At 48.6% G+C, this 15,123-nt stretch overlaps 1 long non-coding RNA gene across 1 annotated transcript in view; it reads right to left on the bottom strand.

Annotated features, from left to right (window-relative positions):
- Positions 1–10,929: 10,929 nt before the first annotated feature.
- Positions 10,930–15,123, bottom strand: part of LOC144216152 (uncharacterized) — a 4,353-nt gene continuing 159 nt past the window's right edge. The window contains exons 2-4 of the long non-coding RNA XR_013330581.1: positions 14,944–15,035; positions 12,220–12,364; positions 10,930–11,470 (exon numbers count right to left, since the gene is read on the bottom strand). This is a non-coding gene — a long non-coding RNA (uncharacterized LOC144216152). The remainder of the gene's footprint in view (positions 11,471–12,219; positions 12,365–14,943; positions 15,036–15,123) is intronic.

The following is a 15,123-nucleotide window of genomic DNA, read 5'->3' on the forward strand; positions in this document are numbered from 1 at the left end:
ATATTAAAAAAAAAAGACATGAATACGTATAAACAAAAAAGGGAAAAGTTTAGGACGTGGAAACACATGTTCATTTAGACCCTGCCACGCAGCACCGTCTGCACTATTTTACTTCCTGCTGGAGGTTCACGGCTGCTCACACGGCCCTGGGAAATTCTCAGTGCTTCTCTAGGCTCCAAGCACCTCAGGTTACTTAGTGCCTTAGTTCCAAGCACAGAATGAGCCTGTTCTTTTTATTTCCGGTGCAAACGGAGTGGGAACATTTTCCCCCAAGGGTCTATAACACTGTGATGTAATCCTGTATTTCCAGGATCAGCTGAGAAGCCGGAAGGTCCCTGAAAGATGTGCTCTGTGGCAGAAATCAAGGTTGGAAAAGAAAAAAAGAGACACCCTAAACTGTTTCAGACCCTGGGGTGTATGGGTGGCCATACCTTCCATGTACAGTGATGATGGAAAATGCCGATTTGGATCCCAAGAGGAAAAGCATCCGTTCCTATTAATGCTCAGACTACTACTCGGCTTAGCATAATTTTGGTTTACAAGTGCAAGTCTGCAATGGTGCCGACTTTGCGTGCCCCAGCCCGCTTCCGGCGACCACGGCAGGCACAGGAGGTCCGGGATCACGGTTCTTCCAAGTTTTCCAAAGGACCATAATAAGGTGGAAAACTGGTTTATTTCACAAGAGGAGGCAAATTCTCCCATACATCTGCTGGTGTGAGCAGGATTTGCAACGCTTTTTAAAAATTAAGCCCACTATGGGGCGCCTGGGAGGCTCAGTCGGTTATGCATCCAACTTCGGCTCAGGTCATGATCTCGCGGTTCGTGGCTTCAAACCCCACATCGGGCTCTGTGCTGACTGCTCGGAGCCTGGAGCCTGCTTCAGATTCTGTCTTTCTCTCTCTCTCTCTCTCTCTCTCTCTCTGTCTCTCACGTAAATAAGCATTAAAAAAGTTTTTTTAACCACACCCACTACGATTGTCATTTGACTTTCCAGACAAACACTTTGGTACCCAGACAGAGTTCATATCACATAGAGAGAAGTGAACAATCTACTTACGGATAAAATAAAGTGGAGGAGGGTCGGAGCCCCATATCCCTATCATATTATTCTCGAAAGAATTACAAGGGCATATCATGTCATTGTGTTTAATGATTAACTTTACAGCCATCAGTGCGTAAGTTTCAGGTAGTGGTAGGTGCTCCGTACACGTAGCTGTGTTTAAGGTCTTCCAGTGAGGTCGGCATTCTTATCACCTGCATTTTACGGGTGAGGAAAGAGGGGCTTAATGGGGTCAGGTAACTAACTCCGCCGCGACCCAGCGAGGGAGGCTGTGTGCGGGTCAGAACTCAGAGGTCTGACTCAGGCGTCTGGGCTGCATCCCGCCCACAGTCCGACTGGGCTCCGCCGAAGCTGCAGCACAGACCAAATGAACAGAGAGGCTGCGCGTGCCCCCCCGCGGCAGCCAGCAGGCGCGTCTAAGCGAGAGAAAGGAGCAGGGTAAACACGGGATAGACGGCTGGTGGCTGCTGTGGTCCCGCAGGACCCCCGCCAGGGCTAAACCGCGAACACTCTGGCCCTTTGGAACCTGACCCACACTCTTCCTTTGGAGAGGGCTTCCTCCTGCTCGCGAGGCCCAAGAGCTGACTATGTGGAAGGAATGGGGAGCCCGGCTCAGCAGACCCTCCCCGCAGGCGGCCCACCTGGTAGCACCTCCTCTCCACCCCCCCCATTCCCCGCATTTNAATCACAATGTGCACGGTGCAGGAACACCACAAAAGCAGCAAACAAACAGAACTCACACTGAATAAAGCCATCAGAAAAAGACTTTGAAGCATGTAATTCACATCCTCCAGGAAAGCAGAGTGTTCGGGACCTTACTCAATACTAGACTGTTTTGTGAAAAAGAATCAATTAGAGACCCTGGAAATGAAATGCATAACTGCTGAAATAAAAAGTCAGGAGATATTAAAAACTAAGGAGAAAAAAATGAAAAGAAAGGAAAACCAAAGCTAAAGAGCGCATTAGTGAACTCAAAGGGAACGTCAAAATGGGGCCTTAGGAGGTAAGGAGTATAAAAACAAGACGCCTGGGGGGTGAGACAGAAGTGCCATGACGACGTAAAGGAGGCTGCAGGCAGGGGCACCTGGGAGGCTCAGCCGGTTGGGCGGCTAACTTTGGCTCAGGTCATGATCTCACGGTTGGTGGGTTCGAGCCCCGCGTCGGGCTCTGTGCTGACAGCTCAGAGCCTGGAGCCTGCTTTGGATTCTGATTCTCCCTCTCTCTCTGACCCTCCTCTGCTCACGCTGTCTTTCTCCCTCTCTCTCTCTCTTTCAGAAATAAATTTTTAAAAAAAATTTTTTTTAAAAAAAAGGAGGCTGCAGACAGGAAGGGGGGGAGTTCAGGGGAGGCCGTGACTGACCACGTAAGATGGAAGCCACCCCCCAAAAGAGCGGCAGCATTCTCAGATTGAAAGGGCCCTTCCGCACGGAGCATTTAACTAATGGGGAAAAGAAAATCCTTGGACCGTCAGATGGAAACCTGAGAACACCAAGGACACGTATATCATTAAAAACTCATCAGAAAGGAAAACAGCTTGGCTGCAAAGGAACAAGAGTCAGACAGACGTAGATTCTCATCAGCGAATCTGGGTGCAGGAGGATAATGACACAATCTCCTTAACGCACTGAAGGAAGAGTTTTTGAGTCTAGAACTCTGTATTCAGCAGAACCAGGGCTTATTGGGAGGATGACATGAAAGCGTTTTCAGGGACACGGAGAAAGTGCTTACACTCCCAGGTGGTCACCGGGAGGCCCTGGGGCGTCTACTGCAACAGGAGGCATGACCCGCGGGGGCCTGGTGAGCACAGAAAGCGGTGAACACACTCAGGTGACTGCAGCAGAGAAGGGAGGGGGGGAGCCAAACTGCCAAGGTTTCTGTCTGCAGGGCGAGGGGGGGCGGGGAAAGGGTACAGGTACTGAGTAATTCTCGCCTGTGTGAGGGGGGAAATAGTACTGCAACTCACAGTTTAAAAGTACCCTCTAGGGGCGCCTGGGGGGGGTCTCAGTCGGTTAAGCATCCGACTTCGGCTCAGGTCATGATCTCACGATTCGTGAGTTCGAGCCCCGCATCGGGCTCTGTGCTGACTGCTCGGAGCCTGGAGCCTGTTTCGGATTCTGTGTCTCCCTCTCTCTCTGACCCTCCCCTGTTCACTCTCTCTCTCTCAAAAATAAATAAACATTGAAGAGTTCTTCGTATATTTTAGACACAAAAAGATATACAGATGTCAGATACACACATGAAAAGACACTCCACGTCACGTGTCCTCAGGGAATTGCAAACGACAGGTATTCGAATGCCCCAAATCCAAAACACTGACAGCACCAAGTGCTGGTGACGACACCCAGCTACAGGGATTCTTGCTCACTGCTGGTAAGAATGCAAAATGCAACGGCCACTCTAGAAGACACTTGCACAGTTTCTTATAAAATTAAACATACTCTTATCTTATAAAATTAAACATACTTTCATTATATGGTAAGTTTCCCCAGAGGAGTTGAAAATATATGATGACACACAAACCTCCTCATAGATGTTTATAGCGGGTTTATTCCTGATTACCTAAACTTGGATGCAACCAAGATGCCCTTCAGATAGCTTAATGGATAAACAAACTGTGGCACATCCAGACAACAGAACATTATTCGGGGATTTAAAAAAATAGCCATCAAACCATGAACAGGCATGGATGAGTTTTAAACGCATATCACTAAGCGAAGAAGCCAATCTGAAATCCTGTAGGATTCCAACCAAATGATATTCTGGAAAAGGCACACCTAAGGCGACAGTAGACAGGTTGGTGGCCAGGGGTCAGGGTCAGAAGGGGATAAACAGGTAAAGCCTAGAGGGTCTGTAAAGCGGTGACAATACTCTGTGATACTATAATGGCAAATAGATGTCATTATACAATTGTCACGGCACAATGCTACAGGGCTGACCTCACAGTGTGACGCCACCACACTGAGTTCGGTGTTGACGTGGACGTCGCCACATCCAAGATCTCATCTGCCCTGCGTGACACTGCTGCCCCTGCACAGGATAATCCTGTCAACGTTCTGCATAAAAAGAGCCTTACGGTGGCCGTAGAGCGATGGTGACCTCTCCTAGTCAGGGTCTCTGAAGTCACACTCCACAGCCATGCTCACAAAGCTACGCCCTCTACTGAAACAGGATCACAGACTACAGACGACACAGCTCTCCATTACACGGACTCATGGATTCAGAGTCAAGTCAAACCCTTAAAGCAAAACCACCACACACCACCGGTACAGGATACCAGGCTGCTAACAACAGCACAAGTCTCGTCTTGGTCGCGGACACCGTATTTACTATCACAGCCCATAATTTCATCATGTTAAAAGAAATTAGTAAAAACTCAAAGTTCAGGAACAATCGAAAAAACCTGGCTTTATCCCCTGGTAATAAAACCTACTTTGTCTTCTCAGCAAGACCCAGTGCTGTTGACGGCCTAATGGTGTCTGAACATAGCCCTCGGATTGTTTTTAATTCTGTGTTTACGTTCTCCATTTCTGGGGGACCCCCCTTTGAGGAATACGTTGTGAAGAAACTGTACAGTAAGAGGGAAACATTTTTGAAATGTTTCTTCGGACAACTCGACTCCAACTGCCGACTGGTGTCTGGGAAGAGGAAACCGCTACCGAGATGCCCACTGGTCATAAGGGAGGTCGTCATAAGGGCGGGTAAGATTTGCCAGCTTCTCTGTCTAGACTGCACAGCATGTGACTGAAAGTTCCTTTAATGTAAACTGCAGGGGCATAATATCTGAAGATCCTCTCTGCAAATACTGACTGATGATCTCAGACGACAAAGAGTCAAGCAAGTAGGCTTTGTTAGATATTGGGTTCAAAGAAATACAACAGCATCTCAAGTACAGTAGCCACCGTCATGGGCGAACGCATGTTCCCCCACCCGCAGTGGACGCCTGAGACCGTGGATGGTACTGAGCCCTATACATACTGTGTTTTTCTTGTACGTACATACATATCAGTGATAAAGTTAAATTTACACATTAGGCACAGTAAGAAATTAATAGCTACTAACTAACAGATCAATTGTCACAACAACACACTATAATAAAATGAATGTGAATGTGGCCTCTCCCTCAAAATATCTTACTACACAGTGCTCACCCTTCTTCTCGTGATGATGGGAGATGATAGAATGCCCACGCGATGGGAGGAAGTGAGGTCAGTGACACGGGCATTGTGAGGTCACACGAGGCTACTATGGCCCTGTTGCCGACTGGTGAGAAAGAGGATCACCTGTTTCCAGATGGTGTTCGGACTTCCGGCGACTGAAATTGTGGAGAGCAAAACCGAATATATGGGGCGGGCACTATTGCATTATGACCCAGTTACTTTTCAAAATAAACTCAAGGTGGATTGCTTACATTGTGCCCAAGAGAGATGTACTCAGTGTAAGAGAAAGACAAAAGAAGCCTGAAAAGAATAGCGGAAGAGTGGAAAGACATGGACCCCCGGCTGTCACCACCCCTGGAAGAGGTTCCAGAACGTAACCTGTCAGAGCCTTGGTTTCCCCTGCCAGTGACGAGGATGTTGGCCTCCCAGATCATTTTATTTCGTAACGTCTGCAATTCCATGAATAGTCAATCACAAGTGGTTGGACAAGACCATCGATGACAGTGTTGCCTGACGGAAATATAGCGCAAGCTACATATACAATCTCGAATTTTCTTATAGCCACACTTAAAGTAAAAAGAAATGGAAAATAATTGAAATAATATATCTTACTTCAGTTGACCAATCCAAAGTATGATTTCAGTATATAAGAAACATCAAATATGACTAAAGAGATATCTTAGATTCTTTTTTCGTAGTAAGTCTTCAAACTGCAGTGTGCATTCTACTCTTGCAGCGCAGCTCAGTTCTGACTCTCAAGTGCTCAGTGAGGCCCCTGTGGCTAGTGGCCGCCATCTTGGATGGAACAGAGTCACCTTTGCCTTTGATAATGTCTGACTCTCTGAAGTACTGCCCACCTCTGCAAAGTATCTGGGGCTCTCAAAGTACAAACAATGGACAGGAAAGATGGACAGACTTTTCTACCTGTCTGGTTCCATCTCTACACCATGTCAATTCCAACTCAGCTGGGCTCCCCACGGTCATTCTCTCTTTGCATCTCTGACGCTCCCCTGGATCAGGCCCTCATGATTCCTCGCCTGTACTGTAACAGCCCCTACCTGTGCACCTTATTTGCCTTCTTTACCGATACCTTGTTATTTACACCCAGCCCAATTTACTTTTACCTGAGGCCCCCTCAGTCACCTGCCCACGGTGGTGGTTTTCCTTCCAGAATATCTGTCCACACCCTGACAACGGAAAACCAGAGAGTGGAAGAGTTAAACAGAGTGGAACGGACGTATTTCCAAGCATCGGGAAGGTCACCACGAACGTGAATGGAGGACAGACCCCGAGTGTATTTCTAAACCTCTCAGCCGCACAGGTGAACAGCGCAGGTGATTTGGGGAAGGGGCTGTGGGGGCCGGGGACACAACAGAAACACTGCACACGGTCTCACACTCCTAGCAATTCGGTCACTTAAACTCAGCTGCTGAGCAAGGCTCCTGAGATTCAAGGACAGAAGGTCACTTTGTTTGCTAGACAAACAGTAACTACTTCTTTGGGGGTCCAAAGATAAAAATTCTGCAATTTTAAAACCAACGTTCTGCTTCCTTGGTGCCAATAAAGAAAACAAGAAGAAAGTGGAAAAGAGTCTTAACTAAGGATAATCATTATGTGGCTACAAATACTTCATAAGCGGCCTGAGCCTGTGGGGCACGAAGTTTTGAACAGCTTGCCAGTCCGCGGGGTCTCCCCCTGCATGTGAATGATCTTGTCCAAGATCCGGAGGCATCCTTTAAGGCGGGTGAAAAAGAGCAACCCTCCCTGAACTCAGGATTCGGAATGAGATTCCCGATGTCGGAGCAGAGCGGCCTTACCCCACGCGGCATTTGTTTCCTATGGTTTCCCGCACGGCCAGTCTCTGTAATGTGCTTAAAATACTTATCGCAGTCCAGGGGGCCTCAGTGCTGAACATGCCTCACACCGCATCCCTCGGGATAGAAGAGGGAGAAGCGGCCCCCAAACGCTTCACGTGTGAAACGTGTGAAACGTGACACGTGAAACGTGTGAAATGTGACATTTGCTTATTACTTGGCATAAGATTACAGAAGTCTGGAAAAGCTACTTGCACATGTAAAATCTCTAGATCAAAGTGAACTGGGATTGGGGCACTTTTTAGGGTGATGGGTGATGCTATGTCAGATTCTGATTCTTACACACACACGCACGCACGCACGCACGCACGCACGCACAATCTATGTGCTGACACGGNTTCTTAATGGTTGTTAACATTTGCCCCGAGCACTTTTATGGGCCTAAATGGATGTAAATAACGTCTTGTATCTAGTGCTGTATTGACCACAGGTTATATTTAGTAAATGTAAAGATCTAAGAAGAGAAAGCAGAGGCTCACCTTTAAAGGTGTTCTGTGCACATCCTCCCCTAAATGTCTGCCAACTTTTTTAGAGAATAATCTGAATTTAACCCGTCGGTCTAGCTGGCCCCTCCGTCAGATAAGGGTTTAAGATAAAACATCCGCTGTAAAAGGTAAATCAATTATGAAGCAACGGAAGCCATCAGGTAGGGTGTTTAGCGGCCACCTGTAAGGGAAACAGATGGCCTTGAAGGCAGGACAATGGGACAGAAGGTGACAGCCTCCCGGGACACGGGAGGATGAATCTCCACCTACAATCAGAGTGTTTGCTGGGACGTCACAGACACCTGGATGATGACACGTGAAGAATGCTTAGAGCCTCCAGTTGACTCCCTGCACTCGTGTCCTACGCAGGCGTCCACCGTGAGACTCACCAGGGGGCGACACGGTGACAGGTGAAGTCTCCGCCAATTCCGCGTTCATGCAGGGCAGGTACCTGGATGCAGGAGTTTACGTTGCATCTTGTCAATATAGCCGGACTACATCACAAGGAATCAAATAATTAATGCATGCGCTTGTATACATATTACTCACTAATCACAACCGCTCCATGGGGTACGAAATTTATTTTCATTCACATCTATAATAGAAACAAAGGAAGCTTTCCAACGTCGTACACAATTGAACCCAATGCTCTCTGACCCTGAAGCGAGGTGTTTTAACCCCGACACATACTGCCATAAAGAAACTTCCGAACACAGCCTCGCCCGTTAGACCAAGTCCAAATTTGATCCACGACAGAGCCCGGTCAGAGCTCTGGGCACCCCCAGGATAGACAATGCGGGAAACAGAGGCAGGAGACATTAGGCCAAACTCTTCGTGAGTTTCCATTTGAGGAAGAGGAAACACAACCTGCTCTGTCCCACTGGGGTGTGGCGCCGGACCCCGCGCACCAGAGGTGGCCCAAAGCGCACCGGCCTCGGGCACGTGCTGGTCCGGCCGGAAATTAAGTAAGAGTCAAGGAATGTCTCTGAATTGTTTTTCTCTTCTGTGAAACGGGAGGATCAGGCCATTTCTGAGGTGCCGTCCCGCCCTCTGTGATGAAAGACAACGTTCGTGTCTCTGAGTTGCCTCCTAGGTATTTTAACAGTACGACACCCGTACTCACACCCGGGGTCCGTTCAGACACGGACTTGAGCTTAGGGGTACACCGGAAGTTCCCACTTTGCTTTCCTTTCCCCACGGCACCTTTTAAGATGATCCCTTAGGGGCGCCTGGGGGGCTCAGTCGGTTAAGCGTCCGACTTTGGCTCAGGTCACAATCTCATGGTTCATGAGTTCGAGCCCCACGTCGGGCTCTGTGCTGACAGCTCGGAGCCTGGATCCTGTTTCTGATTCTGTGTCTCCCTCTCTCTCTCTGCCCCTTCCCTGCTCATGCTCTGTCTCTTTTCCTCTCAAAAATAAACATTAAAAAAATTTTTAATAAAATAAAATAAAATAACCCCTTAGAGTTAAGGTCGTCAAAAGTTCGAGCCCTCCACCCCGACCACCATATAAGAAATCGGTGCTTGCTCCTCGTTCTCTGGCTCCTGTTCGCCCATGACCTGGGACGGAGGACTGACCCCCCTCCCCCCCTCCTGCTCACTGCACCCCAGCCCCATTTCTGGGCTTTGCGAGCAATGACTCTTATGACTACGTCGTCAGTGCTAAGTGTACAGAAACCACAGCTTTGGTCAAAACAACGCAGAGGGTTTTCAAACCGCTGCCAACCCCAGGCAAGCGGCTGCCTCCTCACCCAGCAGGTCAGGATCTGCGTATTCGTAATTGGAGCTCTGCCCCCCACGGCAGCAGGTCCCTGCTTGTCCCCCTGAGCCCGGGACAGGCTGTTACAGGACGACGAAGTCCACGCAGGAACTCTTCACGCACAAAACAAAACAAAACCCTCCTCTGATGACCAGGAGGGGACAGAAGACTTGGATGGGTCCCGTGGGGGGAGGGGGGCGGCTCCGGGAAGGTCTGCGCTCCTGCGGTTTCTGACTTTGGTCTGTGCCCTTACTGCCCACCTGCTCTTCATTCCAGACCTTCTATCACTGAAGCCAAATCCCTGACTTTAACAAAGTAGGGAGGAAGCGTCTCTCCTGGCCATCTCTGATGTCACGGTCTACAGCCAACAACGCTTCCTCCCGCTCCGTCCTCACTGCTCGCCTCCACCCACGCACACGCTCACCCACTCGGTGACACACCTGCGTGCGCTGCCCGCGAGTGTTACCGTCCAGGAGCGGTCACAGGCCACGGGTCACGGTGAGGCGGCACAAGAGAGGTGCGCGCACCCACCCCGAGCGCTGTAAGCAACCCCAGCTCCAGGACAGCGCGTGCCTGCTCCACTCACGCCTCCGCCTCCGGCACCGGGGGCAGCGCCTGGCACACAGTAGGCGCGCAATATAGATTCTGTTCGAACCAGCAGTTCCACTCTGTCCCTCCTACTGGACCGAAAGGCTCCTCCTTGAGCCCACAGGCAGGGGCCCAGCCCTTAGAAGGCTCTGTATTCCCACCACTTGGTAAAAGAGCTGAGACACACGGACCCAAAATACCTCTCTGGAGAAAGGCAAGACTGGCAAAAGTACCACCGAATCTCCAGATTAAGACAGGGGTCAAAGATACCTCATGACCCAAAAATAACCATCCGAGAATTTTTTACCAAATAGGGTGCAGCTGAGTACATCATCTTGAAGCAGACGGTGGCCTTCAATCCCTTCACCACGAGTTGATAAAACATGACTTCAGCGGAGCACCCCTGCCCCAGAGCCTTCCAAGATAACATCAGGCAGGAGGTAATGCGCCAAGCCCAAAGCTCCTCAAATACAGAGGCCCCGCTGCGTTCCAGAAACAGGCGACGTTCAGTGTCATTGTTCCTGAGGGAACATCCTGCCCATGAAATAATCATAACATCACTCCAGTGTCTTGAACTAAGTATGTATTACAAGATCTGAGACGTGACAACTATTTTCTTTTGATGAGAAACCACTACAGATTTACCTTTATTTTTTCTACGAAACTTTTTATTCGGAGATCACTTTAGATCCACATGCAGTTGTAAGAAAAAGAAAGAGACCCTGTGTACCCTTTACCCGGCTTCCCCTGTGGAAACATCTTGCAAACGTGCAGCACAACATCCCATTACCGACACTGGGTAAGTCACGGTACAAAGCCTTCTTAGCGCCACAAGGATCCCGCGTGTCACCCTTCGATCCCGCCGTACACCCGCCTTCACTCCCGGCCACCACTAGCCTAGTCTCCATCTCCATAATTCTGCCATTTCACGAATGTCATATAAATAGGAAAAGATGACACGTAGCCTTTGGAAGCAGACTTTTTTTATTCAGCACAACTCCCTGGGGACTCAACCAAATTGACTCCTTCTTATTACTGTGCGGTATTACACAATACGGACACACCACAGCTTCTTTATCCTTTCAGCCGTTGAAGATATGCACATTTTGGCTATCATGGAGAGAGCCACGATGGATATTCATGTATGGGTTTTTGCACAAAGATATGTTTCCATCTCTCTGAAGTAAACGTCCAAGAGTACAAACTGCCAAATGACAGCTGCATGCTCAGCTTGGTGAGAAACTACCCTACCCAAATTATATAAAGAGTTTATACAACTCAATGCCCAAACAAAATCCAATTAAAAATGGTCAGAAGACATGAAGAGACGTTTTTCCGAAGGAGACATCCAGATGGCCAACAGACACAGAAAAAGATGCTCAATGTCACTCATCATCGGGGAAATGCAAATCAAAACCACAGGAGATGCCACTCTACGCCTGTCAGAATGGCTAGTATCGAAAAGGCAAGAAATAACAAGTGTAGGTGAGGAAGTGGAGAAAAGAGAAACCTGGTACACTGTTGGCAGGAACGCAGACTGGTGCAGCCACTGTGGAAAAAAAAAAAAAGTAAAGACGTTCCTCACAAAATTAGAACTGGAAATACTGTATAACCCAATAATTCCACCACTGGGTATTTAGCCAAAGAAAACAAAAATGTTAATTCAAAAAAGATAGAAGTAGCCCTATGTTGGGGCGCCTGGGTGGCTCAGACGGTTGAGCATCTGACTTCGGCTCAGGTCATGATCTCACAGTCTGTGGGTTCGAGCCCCACATCAGGCTCTGTGCTGACACCTCGGAGCCTGGAGCCTGCTTCGGATTCTGTGTCTCCCTCTCTCTCTGCCCCACCCCTGCTCACACTCTGTCCCTCTCTCTCAAAAAATAAAATAAAGACATTAAAAAAAAAAAATGGCCAAATTGTTTAAAAAAAAAAAAAAGAAGTAGCCCTATGTTCACTGTGCAGCATTATTTACAACGGCCAAGAAATGGAAGCCTAACTGTCCATTGATAATTGTGCACTGGTCACGGAAATAGACAAAGATGCGGTGCACATACGCAATGGAATGTACCCAGCCAGAAAATAAATGAAATCTTGCCATTTGCTAACATGAATCAACATAGAGGGCGTTATGCTAAACAAAAGCAGTCAACGACAGATACCATATTCCACTTATCTGTGGAATCTAAAAAACAAAAGGAACAAACAAAAACAGCAGAAATAGCCCCATAAATACAGAGAACAAACTGGGGGTTGCCAGAGCAGAGGACAAACCGATACAGAAGAGGGGCAGGTAGATACCTCCATTAAGTCCATAAGAATAAGTCGAGGGGTGGAAGGTACGGCATAGGGAACAGTCAACAGCACTGAACGGTGACAGCCGGTAGCCACACTTGTGGAGAGCACAGCATAACACACAGAGATGTCCTGTCCCTACGCTGCACACCTGAAACTCACGTAACATTGTGTGTCAACTACGCTTCGGTTAAAAAAAGGAAAGAAAGAAAGAAAAGAAGCTGCTAAACGTTCTTCCTGAGTGGCTGTGCCCTTTTACATCCCAGCGACAATGCAGGAGCGATCCCGGTTCTCGGTACCCTTGCCAGGATTGGCTGATGTCACTATTTTTTATTATAGCCATTCTGATACGTGGGCTATGATTCACTCTTAATGAACACAAAGGCCCGGGAAGGAAGGGGGACAGGGAAAGACCTCACAACCACCCAGGTATCTTTAAGCATTTTGCTGGTCCCTTACGATTATCTTCAAACGCACAATAAATCCACTCTGCTCTAAATGAAGTACTGGGTAGGAAGTGCAGAGTGCTTCCTTAGAGTCATGGAGAACGGCTACTCAACAGGCAATTCTGGAAGCATTAATGTTCTAAGAGCAGAGCAAGAATGGGGCACTTCCGGTCGAACTCATATTGACAGTACTAGCGAATATAATCAAAAATGAGAAACAATTATGACAATTATGAAGGAAGAAATGAAGTTAATATTTATAGATACCGTCTACGCACAAAAAATTGAACCCTAAACTCCCGAAACGTATGACACTTCACTAGGTTGTTGATACACAGTCAACATAAAAATTCAGTGGTTTTCCTAGACATCAACATGTAATTTTTTAATAACTCCATATATTCTAGTAACAGAAGTATCTTGGAATAAACCTTTTGAAAATGCATAGAAATCTGTGGAGAAAATTATAACACTTGAACAACAGACATAAAAGAAGACATATAGGGGCGCCTGGGTGGCTTAGTCGGTTAAGCATCCGACTTTCGCTTAGGTCATGATCTCGCGGTTTGTGGGTTCGAGCCCCGCGTCGGGCTCTGTGCTGACTGCCAGCTCAGAGCCTGGAGCCTGTTTCAGTCTGTGCCTCCCTCTCTCTCTGACCCTCCCCTGCTCAAGCTGTCTCTCTCTCTCCTAGAAATAAATAAAAATATTTAAAAAAAAAAAAAGACATATAAAAATGAGGAGAAATACCACACTTCTGGTTAAAAGGACAACATTTTTTAAATGTCTACTCACTCCAGATTCATCTATAAACTTCATGCGACTTTAACCCTAATTTTAACAGGATGCGGTTTTGTTTCATCTCATTTTAGAAAAGGTTCTTTGAGGGGTGCCTGGGTGGCTCAGTTGGTTAAGCATCCAACTTCGGCTCAGGTCAGATCTCCCGGCTCATGAGTTCGGCCCTGCATCGGGCTCTGTGCTGACGGCCCGGGGCCTGTTTCGGGTTCTGTGCCTCCCTCTGTCTCTGCCCCTCCCCCACTCATGCTCTGTCTCTCTCTGCCTCAAAAAATAAACAAACTATAAAAAAAGATTTTTAAAAAAAAAAAGGTTCTTTGAGGGGCGCCTGGGCAGCTCGGTTGGTTAAGGGTCCAACTTTGGCTTCGGTCATGATCTCACGGTTCATGAGTTCCAGCCCCAAGTCAGGCTCTGAACTGTTAGACACGGGAGCCTGTTTCAGACCCGTGTCTTCCTCTCTCTCCCCCCCTCCCCTGTTCGGTTTCTATCTTTCTCAAAATAAATAAACATAAAAGAAAAAAAAAAGACTTGGGGCGCCTGGGTGGCTTAGTCGGTTAAGTGTCCAACTTCAGGTCAGGTCATGATCTCACGGTTCGTGGGTTCAAGCCCCGCATCAGGCTCTGTGCTGACAGCTCAGAGCCTGGAGCCTGTTTCAGATTCTGTGTCTCCCTCTCTCTCTGACCCTCCCCTGCTCACGCTGTCTCTCTCTCTCCTAGAAATAAATAAAACATTAAAAAAAAATTAAAAAAAAAAGACTTGTTGAAAAAAAAAAAAGATGAGGTCATTTGAATACACATGAAGGAGTAAAGGACCTTTCTGCAGAATGGGTGATGCAGTGTCCCCCCGGTGGGGGCCACACCTCTGCCAACTGGAAAGTAGTGTGAAAGCTCAAGCCACTCCTGGGCCAGCCCTCCAGCACCGCCCAGCCCCTCCCCGAGCAGCACCTCTGTCCGTCCTGGTCACCACCCAAACTCCGCCTATAGGCCCTCCGCCCTCGTTCACAGGGGTGTCCCCACGGAGCCCACACGATCCAGGCCCCCTTCCCCCTCACACCGTATGCAAATTCTTCACGTAGGCGCCATCTCTCCGAACCTTCTGGAACTGGCCACTCTGCACGGGCACATGCCTATCGCGCCCACCTCTGCACTTCTTGTCTGTGTTAATCGCCTTGACCCTGCGCTTCATTCTTGACCTCAGATCACTCCTGTCTCCCTAAACACCTCTTACTCTGACAGGCACACCAGCAACTGGACGACTCTAATACTCGTCTTCGAATAAAGCNTCAGCCCAGAGTTTTGTGGACTTGTTTCCAACACGTGTCCCGTAAGTCCCGCTGTCCGGGGGTGTTCTGCACACACTCGGGCCCGCGCTCACACAGAACGGCCCTCCGCACGGTCCCCACGCCCCCGGGCCGCTGAGCTCCGCGCCGCTCGGCTTCTCCCGCCTCCCTGCCACCCTCTCCGGCCCCGGCTGTTGCCCGAACCTCCCCGACCTTGAGACGTCGCCACACCTAGGACTCCATGCAAGGGCCTCTCCCTTCTGGGCCGCGTGTCGTCACCCGGGTCACAGGATCTGCAGGGCGCACTGCAGTGCACAAGTCGGTCAGAAATTATTGGGGCCTCTGAGGCAGCAACAGCGGGGCATTAAAGCCAACGCAGGACTCGTGCAAGAG

The sequence above is a fragment of the Crocuta crocuta genome, unplaced genomic scaffold (assembly GCF_008692635.1).
Source record: "Crocuta crocuta isolate KB4526 unplaced genomic scaffold, BGI_CrCroc_1.0 scaffold258, whole genome shotgun sequence".
Lineage (NCBI taxonomy): Eukaryota > Metazoa > Chordata > Mammalia > Carnivora > Hyaenidae > Crocuta > Crocuta crocuta.